At 50.8% G+C, this 9,809-nt stretch overlaps 1 long non-coding RNA gene across 1 annotated transcript; it reads right to left on the bottom strand.

Moving 5' to 3' along the window:
• Window positions 1-20: 20 nt before the first annotated feature.
• LOC109284347 (uncharacterized) lies at window positions 21-8,717 on the bottom strand. Its single transcript, XR_002091768.2, has 3 exons — window positions 8,048-8,717; window positions 6,218-6,626; window positions 21-1,665 (listed from the first exon to the last, which is right to left on the bottom strand). It is a non-coding gene; the product is annotated as an uncharacterized LOC109284347 (long non-coding RNA).
• Between the last annotated feature and the right edge of the window lie 1,092 nt (window positions 8,718-9,809).

Below are 9,809 nucleotides of genomic sequence, written 5' to 3'. Positions count from 1 at the left end.
CCTTTATTTAAGGACAATCCCCTCTTTTTCCAAAGAAGAGTAACTGCTGATGTAAACTCGGATTTTCTTCTCTTCAGCTTTTCAGCAACCAATTGCCTTGCTCCATTGGACATGGATAATAGAGGGTTGAGGTTGAGCAAAATAAAATTGATAAATTTGAATCCGTTTGCTAAAGTAAATGGGCTGGCTACTTGAATCCTCTATGGTACTGTCTCTTAAATGCAAAAGAAATCAGTCTCTGATTTGAAATGCGTTGTTGTGTTCCTCATTAACACCCGTTAATGTTAAAAGTCTTATGGTGCTACCGTTGTTACTCACAGGACTCCTAGACAGTGTTCTGTAGCCCTGCAGCTTGTGGTTAATTAGATCCATTTTTATTTATTTATTTTATTTTCTTAACTAGATAAGCTAACCTACTGCTTGGGGACAGAGCCATTATCCAAAGTGGGGGATCTGAGCTACCCCAGAGTGTTGGGATATCTCTGTTTTATACATGTCTTAAAGCAGAGTTCCTCAGACCCCTTGGGGGTCTTTAAGAGGAGGTTGGATAGATATCTGGCTGGGGTATTATGATCCCAGCACTCATTCCTGCCCAGGGCAGGGGGTCAGACTTGATGATCTGTTCAAGTCCCCTCCGACCCCAGAAACTATGAAACTATGACCTCAACACAGAAAACGAGTTACCCGAAAGAACCCATGCCTTGACGGTTTGCTTCTGTCTCTTTCCTAGCTTGTGAGGAAATGAGCCAGCCTTCAAATATTTACTCTATCTCCTCTTACATGGCAATCTGGAGGGTGTGGTTCACTCCCTTTCTCTTGCTATACATCTGTTATCGGACGCCTTGAGCTGAGGAGAGATTATCCAAAGGACTTTGGGCTGATCAGCTCCCAGCTGTCAGGAAGAAGAGGTTGGGAAAATGGCCTGGTAGCTGAAATTGCAGATGAGGTCACAAAAGTGTAACTTGGGTTAGGGTTAACTTTCCCCCCTTTAACAAATGGATCCTTGTAGAGGGCTGTTTTGAGTCTCACGCTTGACATGAAAGGGTTGGTTGTTGCAAATCGGCCAGTGTCTCTGCACTGCTGCCCCACTCGATTGGAGTCAGTTCTGCCTGTATGTATGTTGGAGACTGCAACCTGCTGACTGCAACACTGTTAGCTCAAGTGCAAGGGGGTCTGTGCTCTTGTAGTGGGGGCAGGTGTGATTGTGAGGTCCTGAGCTGCTGCAGTCAAGCTGCAGGTCATCGTTTGTAACGAGTGCAGCAAACCTGCATGTTCCCACGAGCATCTCTGAGCCGGGCCTCTGGTACTGGGGATTCTGCTTGACTGAGGTGTTGCTCTATGGGAGACTGCTGCACACTATAACACTTGAAATGCAGGGAAGTTGAAGCAGGGTCCCATGGACAATATAACAGCATGTTAACTGACCTCTTGCTATGTGCTAACTACTTCCCTGTCCATTTAGAGAGACAGTGGTGCTTGCACAGCCCCGTTTCTGCTTAACCACTTCTGAGTCTCAGTCCCCACAGCAGCCTCCACTTCTGCCAAGATAACCTTAGATTTGCTCACATGAGGGTCCTCTCCTGCAAGCTGCCTTGGGTGAGACCCAGCAGGAAGAGCTCTCCGTGTGCGTCTGTTTGCTATGACGGCATCCTGGAATCTGCCTACCTGAAAAGACAAGGAAGAGGATGCAGGTTGAAGCACACGATTCCTCCACAGTCCCATGGGGTTGGTACTGCTGCTGTCCTCAGGGAGTTGGCCACAAAGTATGCCCTAAAGCAGACCATGGCCATTAAATTGGTGGCCCACAGGCCTCACCTGGCCCCTGAACAGCCCACCAGCTCCCAGGCCAGGTGCTACTGCTGCTACTGCTGCCACCACTCTCCAAGCTCTCCCTTCTGGCTTTTGCTTCTGCCCCCACTCCTGGGGGTGAGGTGGCCTGGGGGGTTGAAGATGACCATGGAGAGGTGGCTCAGTGGGAATCCAGGCACCCCACATATGGCATGGGGATGGCGGCACAGTCATCCACTGGACAAGATGTTGGACAGCCCTGTCCTAGGCTAATAAAGATGTTTGCTTTCCTTGCTCTGGTTCTTCAGCAGCAGCAAGCTGCACATAGGCAAAGCCAGAAGGAGCTTCCTGCTGGGGGGGAGGGAAGAGGGTGTGGAGTCACCAAGCTAATTGTTCCTGCCTGGGAGACTTGGCTGCATTTTGATGCAGCACCTTGCCAGGCCCATTGGCTTGTGAGAGCTGATGGCTGAGGGTTTGTCTTCCACTGTAATAAGACTCAGGCCAGTGTGCTCTGGGGAAGGGGATGAAATGGGTAGGAGCAGTCCAGGGCAGTACGGGTTGGAGTTGTCACTGAGGGGGAAAATACCCTTAGGCTCAAAGGGACCGGAGATGGAAGCCCTGGATTTGCTAGAGTAATGACGTAGTCCAGCAGGTCTAGAGCTCTCTGCAGATTAGGAGTGGCTACTTGCTCTGCTGGACATGATTTCAACAACTCCTGAGAGTGACTTGTGCTCCTCTGGAAGGGGATGCCAAAGGGGTTACAAGCTAGCAGCATTCAGGGCACTAGCACTGGTCAGAAAATCCCCAATGAAGAGATGGGGAGGATGAAATGAGGCCTTGTGCCCCTTTTGCAGCTATGGCTGTGTTTCAATTAGGGGTGGCAGGTCCCTCCATCCTGGAGGTCAGGGTGTCGTGATTCAGTATCTGATGGGAATGATTCTCAACTGGATCTGGGCAGGGTAACTGGTGCCTGGAGACCAAGAGCCTGGAGTAAAAATAAAGAGAGGAGTGAAGGGGGAGCTGAAAATAGAGCAGCAAATGCCTTGAGTAATGGGAGGGAGGTGGCCAGAGTGTTTAGCATCTACCTCAGCTTGCTTCAGGTGCTGACTTAAGTCAAGGCAATCCTGGCAAAGTGGCCAGAATTGCACACAATTATTCTTCCAATTATAATTCTTCCCAGTTCTAACCTCAGTTGCAAGAGTGTAGTCAGAGCACGTGGCCTGGTTAACGTAGGTTGTCTCTGCCTGGAAACAGTCATGTCCAGTCCACTGAGACAATTCTGCCACCTACTTTGCAGACAAAAATTCCCTGTATCCAGGACAGCTTAAGGACAGGTAGTTTAGCTGCAGTCAGAGTTTGAGTTTGGAGAAGGTCAGTCTGGTCCATTTTTTTGGGACTGGTTTCAGTTGTCACTATTGCAGAGGATGTGCTTGGGGGGAGATGGCCTTGTGCCCATCCTGACTTTCAAAACCCAGCCAGGGGAGACTGGTGCCATTGCTGGTGGGGGGTTGTCAACGCCTTTCTTTGGGAGTGCAGGGTTCCAGACATCATCCTTTCTCCAATCTCCCCTTTTTGCGGAAGGTGATTAAACAAGTGGTCAACCAGTGGCTCCCAGGTGCGTCTGAATGTTACTAGATTACTGGACCTCTGTCAGTCTTGATTTTGTCCTGAGCATAGCACAGGGACTGGCCTCTGGCGATGATATGTGCTTGGAGATCAACAGGGGAGACTGTGCCCTGCTACTCTTACTAGATTGTAATGTGAATGTAATGCATGTAATAGCAGGTGGAACAGAGCCGTGAGCTGTTAATTTGGACTACAACTCCCAGAAACCCCCAGGGGTTGGGGGGGCAAGGGAAAAAGGAAGAGGAAGCAGCAGGCACAGGCAGGCTTGTCAGCCCGGCACAGAGGAGTGAGCAGTGGAGCTGGAGATCTCAGTGGCTCAGTCGGCCAGGACTGGAGACTGGAGGAGCTAGACTCAGACTTGGGGGCAGCTGCAGGCTGCTGTTGAGTGCTCTAGGGGATAAACTCTTGTTTGGGGGCACCTCTGGAGGTGTGTGTGGGGGTGGGAAATTAAGGTGCTCAGCGTATGTTACCACAGTGCTGATGTTTATTTACCTTTTTCCTGTTCCCTTCCTTTGGCCTGTTGGCTTGTGACCCTAACCCCTATGATTTTCTTTATAAAAGTGGGAGCTGCCCCTTGCTTCGTGTGCCAGTTTCTGGGATTGCAGGCTTCCACTCTTTCATAGCAGGAAGGTCCCAGGTGGTGGTGATGTGCGAAGGCTGAGAGTCCTCTCAGGACCTTTCTTGTGGGGTCCCATCTCGTTTCCTCTCTTGTCTAACATGTATCTGAAGCCACTGGACAAGACAGTGCAGAGCTATGGAATTAGGTGCCATCAGCATGCTGATGACACCTAGCTCTATCCCTCTTTCTCATTTAATTCCAGTCCTTACCCAGTGCCTCTCTGCTGTTGGGGACTGGATGCAAGTGAATCCACTTGACAAGGTGAAGGTGATGGTGGTTGACAGACCTCACGATGTGGGTGGGGAAATGGAATGGGGACACTTATTGATAGGGTTCAGCCTGTCCTTGTCATTCAGGTTTGCAGCCTTGAGGTGCTCCTGGATCCTTTGCTACACCTGGACCTTCAAGTGACAGCAGTGACTAGGAGCACCTCTCACCAACTTGCATTTTGTGACTTGCCACCATATCCATGCTTTCATAACCACAAGGTGAGATTACTGCAATGTGCTCAATCTGGGGCTGCCCTCAGTGACTATCCAGCAGCTGCAGCTGGTGCAGAATGAGGTGGCCCACCTTCTGACAGGGATGGGTCACTGGAAGCAGATAACTCCACTGCTCCAGAGACTGCACTGGCTCCTGGTAGCTTTCCAGGCTTGAGTCAAGGTGTTGACTGTGACCTGTAAGGCTCTAAATGGTCTGGGCCCTCCATACCTAAGGGACTGTCTTCTTCCTTATGTCTCATCTCAACCCCTAAGGTCAGGAACAGCATCCCACAAATGCCATGTATGCCAAGTTCACTTGGCAAAAGCATCTGCGAGGCCATTCTCGGTAGTAGCACCTCTGCTCTGGAACTGCCATCAGACCTGACCATGGACATCTTCCAGAAGCGCTGAAAGACCTTCCTGCTTGGGCAGGTATTTAGCAAGCAAGGTTAGGTTTGCTTGGGGGAATTCTTGCTATCTGCTTCTATATCTTATCTAATATTTGACCTGCTTTTATAAGTTACTTTCTCCTTTTATTGTAAGATGCCCTGAGCCTTTTTGGGGAAAGGGGCTGGGGGTGAAGTATATAAACCTAATAAATAAAATGTGACCATGGCCATCTCAGACAGCTGGTGTTCAAATCCACAAAGACACCATGCTAAGAACAGGCAAACCGCTTTCCACAGGTTTGTATCGTAAAACCTTGATGCACTGCAGTTTGTGTCTTTTGGAATATTATTGTAAAGCATCACTGAACGGTTTGGAGAGGCCTCCCCAGAGACACCCGTATGCGGGCTCGGGTGTGGCAGCATGATGTAGAGTAATATGTTGGTGGCATGTGGCAAGAAGGAGGCAAGTGTGCTGCTGGGCAAGTTAACTGCTCATTGCAGAGTTAGGCTGGCATCTGAATTTCCTCGGGATCCTGGCACGGCTTTTGAGAGAGTCTTGCAGTATTAGTTCGCAGCCTTTAAGACTTAGTGCCTCCTATGTCCGTCCTGTGCGAGGGCAGCTGGCTAGGTTCTGATCACCTCCAGTGATAAGAGGAGGCTTGGTTGTCACCTCTCTGACTGCCTCCTGCCCTACTGGGGCTCGCCACTGAAAACCTGGGCACTTACAAGCCAAGGGGCTGGTTCCACACCACTCTGGGCACCCGTTTATGAGCTGCTGGGCACCTTCACCTTCCAACAGCTCCCATGCGGGATCAGGGCCTAGTGTCATATAATACAGTGAGATCTGCCATGAGCAACAACTCAAGGGACTAGTCATCTAAAAAAGGGTTAGGAACCCATGCTTTGCCGAGCTATTTTATCTAGCCAGCAAAGCCAGGATGTCAGTGGCAGTTCGGTGGTGGAGGGTATCAGCAGCAGCAGCTGGGTCACAAGCACGTTGGTGGTGATTTGGAGGTGGGGGAAATCGGTGACAGTCAGCCACAGCATTAGTCAGCAGAGGAAGTGGCAGCTAGTTCTGCCTACGGACCGAGCTGTGTTAATCTACCCTGCTGCTCCTGGAAGGTCGCTGACCCCTAATCAGACTAAATGAAGACTGGAAATGTGGGGTGCGCATGCGTAAGACCAGGAGCTGGTGGCGTTGTAGAGGGTTACCATCCCTCAGAGAACGGTTGGAGGAAACGGAGCCGCCACGCTAGTTTTTAGAGGACAACTCCTAGGGAAAAAAAGTAACTCCAGCCCGGGTGTTTGCTTACCCAGTCCCATTGCTTCTTCTGACAGAGCGCAGCCTCCGTAGGCCGACCTCGCAGGTGGCCACGTTCTGTGTTTTGAGGTCTTTAAGGTCTAACAAGGCACCAGCCCCTGGGAAAGGTCTTTGTCATTAGTGAAACCAGGAGATGAGGCTGCTCCGTAGAGGGGAAACCAGTGGCTGGGAGATGGAAGAGAATCCAAGGCAGCTGCATCTCCCCAGGCTGTGGATGTGGTGGAGGGGAATGGCGAAGTCCCGCCAGATCTGTACCTGGTGATGGGGATTGTGTTTTCCCCGCTCCTGCCTCGTCATGGAGGCAAAATGTCCTGGGAGCATTTTCTGATGTGCTGCAAGAGTCCACAGACAACTGCGAAGGCTTGCAAATGCAGCGCTCCCCCGCCCCTCTTTGCCGCGGCCTAGAGGGGAGGAGGGAAATATGATGAGCCTCGAACTGTTAAATACGTCTCTCCCACTTCTGATTCAATTCCCCCTTGCCGCTCCCCCCCACCAATGCTTATGCAGTCTATTCTGCCGCCGACAGCCTTTTGTGAAGGCCACTCATGTTGATCCAGATGTAAGAAGAAGCACCCCCCCCAGGCCTGTCCCCCCCCCCCCAAGAACCTCTCTCTCTCCCTTGATTAAAACATCATAATTCTTTAATCTTTCTGAATTGAGTTTCTTCCTTAAAAGCTGCCTGTTCTCTTTGATACACCAAAGCGGTTTTTGTCACGCTGCCAAAGAAGGCTGGGTGGAGTGTCACATGGCTCAAACTTTTACAAGCTGAGCAAAGCTGTCTCAGAAGAGGAAAACGAGAGAGAGAGAGAAACGCGCCCACCGAGAAATCTTCCTTCTATTTTATTTTTGCAAGAACAAAGGAATAAGCCTTTTTCTTTTGTTTTTTTTGAGGGGGGGGAAGGATCATTTTTAATGCAACAAAGTCACTGAATTCCTCTGCCAACTTGCCAATCCACCTCTGAGAAACTTGGAGGAGGAAAAGGGGGAAAAAAAAAATGACGTCACTGCAACTGGGGGTGCCTTCCCTGCTGCCTGTCAGATCCGAATGAAAAGAACAGGGCAATAAAACAACGGCTGCCTCTGTCTCCCTCGTTAAACACGGCGCTAATTGGATGTTAATTTCTCTTTGCTCTTCTCGCTGTTCAATTGTGAGAACTCTCTCTCGCGCGCTTTCCTGTTGCAAAGCTCTTGGCAGCCCCAGAGAGAGTCTATACTGTACGCTCCCGCCTGATTGTGGACTCGAATAATTCAGGAGCTGGGAGTATTAAAAAGAAGAGGCGAGGGGTGAATGCTTGGGGAGCCGGGAAGGAGGGAGGGCCAGGATGGCGGTAGAGAGCTACGCTAATCATTTCAATGTTTCCTTGTTTTTTATTGTCCTGAACAGAGTTGGAGCGATTAGATCTGTTTTTTCCCCCCATCCCCTCGTGCTTGGTCCAGTTTGCGTGGCAAAGGAAACCCCCAGATACAAAGACGCCCACCCAGGCCAACCCTCGCGTTCAGACAGGCGTTTATGGGAGCCAGCGCAGGAAGTGGCTCTCTTCTGGTCTGCCCAGGTCACCCTTAAGGGGTGTGTGTGAGTGCGTGCGTGTGCCTGTGTTTCTTGGCTTGTGCTCTGAAGGGCATTGAATGAGTTCGTCGGTAGCGTGCCCCACGCCACCACGGCAGAGAGGGAGAGAGGTAAGTTAAGAATAGGCTGGGGTGGGTGGGAGGGAGGTTTGCCAAGGAATAGGGGTGGGTGGGTGGGTGGGTGGGTGGAGGAGCCGAGGGGAGGGAAAGGAGCGGGAGGCGGGGGGGGGGGAGAAACGTGGGAGTAAAGTCCTACCTGGGATCGGTGCCAACTTCCTGCAAAGGGTTGCAGACCCGAGGCTTTGAGAGCCCACCAGAGGCGACTTCTCTCTCTTGTCACGGTTCCAAGGCGAGATGAAGGCAGCGGGAACAGGTACAGCAGATGCCGAACGGCCTCGTTTGCCAGGGTGTCGGTGGGTCGGGTGATTGTTTTTATTTAAATCCTCGATATTATTATTATCATCGTTTTGAATTCCCAGTGCAGCCGGCTATATTTTTCAAGGGGTCCTTCCGAACCGTGCACGAGGTCGACTGAGGCTTTGGTTAGAAAGGAATGGTGCCGGGGGTGGGGGGGCTGGCTTCTTTCTCTCTCTCTCTCTCTGTGCCCTCCGTTTGGATTAACATGCAGAAGATGTGCCTGTCACTTTGCTTACTGTCAGCGCCTGTTCAGGGATGGGTGACGGCTTTGTTCCGCGCTGCCTGGGAAGCTGTGCCAACTCTCTGACTTGGCAGCCGTACCGGAGTGGGCAGGGTGAATGCAATGAGGGGAGAGAATTATTGCCGAGGCTTCCAAAGTGGGAAGTGGCTGCAGGCCCATTTCTGAGCACAGCAGCTTTTGCAGTGTGCATCTGCCTCTCTCTCGCTCTCGCGCGCGCTCGCTCTTTCTTAGGTTGGTGCAGACAAAACGAAAACGTGTTTTGTTTTGTTTTGTTTTTTTGGCATCTCCCCAGCTGCGTTACCAGCCCCGTCTGCCCTTGCCCACCCCAACCCGCAACTAAAACCCCCTCTTATCATCACTGCGGCCCCAGGTACTTAAAAGCAGCAACCAACCGAGAGAGAAAAAGCCTTAAAAAAAAAAAAAAACACCCATCCAAACAGAGCAAAAAATACCCAAGCCAACAAACAACAACGACGAAAAATAGATCCCGTCCACGTTTCCTCCATGGCGGGGCTTTTCACGATGGCTCGCTCTCCGTTTGGGTGTGTGCGCTTCTCATTAAAGGACCCTGCCACCTTCTGTCGTATTCAAACCAGGAAGAGGGAGCCGGGATTCATTTTGGCGTGGACGTTAGGATGGCGGGTTGGGGAGTTGGCAGGGGAAGGGGGGGTGGGCGGAAGAGCCGAAAAACCGGCCTTTTGTTTAACCCGCATTGATCCAAAAGAAGTTTTTTTTTGTCCTGTGGGTCATTTTCGATCGGGCTGGGCAACTTTTCTGCGCGGGGCTCTTGGAAGAGCAGGCAGAGAAGGGACTTTTTTTTTTTCCCCTCTCCCCCCCCCAATCTGTGTAATAAAGACAGATTGTCCCAAGGGCACCGGCGGGCAAGGGCTGCTCCCGAGTGCTGGAATTCCTGCCAGCTTCCCTTTGTGCCAGCCTCTCCTTGGCCTTTGGCGTCTCGTTCGGATGAAGCCTGGCATCCAGGCACCGCCCATTTCTTGGCGCTGAGCTGTTAGGAGAAGGAAAGGGGGGAGAGAGAGAGAGAGAGAGAGAGAAGAGAGGAGGAAAAAAAAAAAGCTGTCTCACTCAAACTGGCCTTTCTCGAAAAAGGATCCTTCCCCGATGATTGTCCGGATAAGCGGAGCTAAATCCAGCAGCTACTCAACAACAAAACCATTCTCTTCCACGGTGCGTGTCTCTCGCTGGCTTGGTACGAAATCAAACCTAGCTCTTAATTATTTTTTTTTTATATTTTTTTTTATTTTTTTTATTTTATTTTTTAATTTTAAATAACGTTTTATCTGTCCAAATGTTCAGTTGCTTGATTGTTGCTGTAACCTCCTCCCACCCCCTAACGCCCTCA

This window comes from Alligator mississippiensis, chromosome 14 (genome assembly GCF_030867095.1).
Source record: "Alligator mississippiensis isolate rAllMis1 chromosome 14, rAllMis1, whole genome shotgun sequence".
Lineage (NCBI taxonomy): Eukaryota > Metazoa > Chordata > Crocodylia > Alligatoridae > Alligator > Alligator mississippiensis.
The sequence above is the reverse complement of the archived record's forward strand: the minus strand, read 5'-3'. Positions and strand labels throughout refer to the sequence as shown.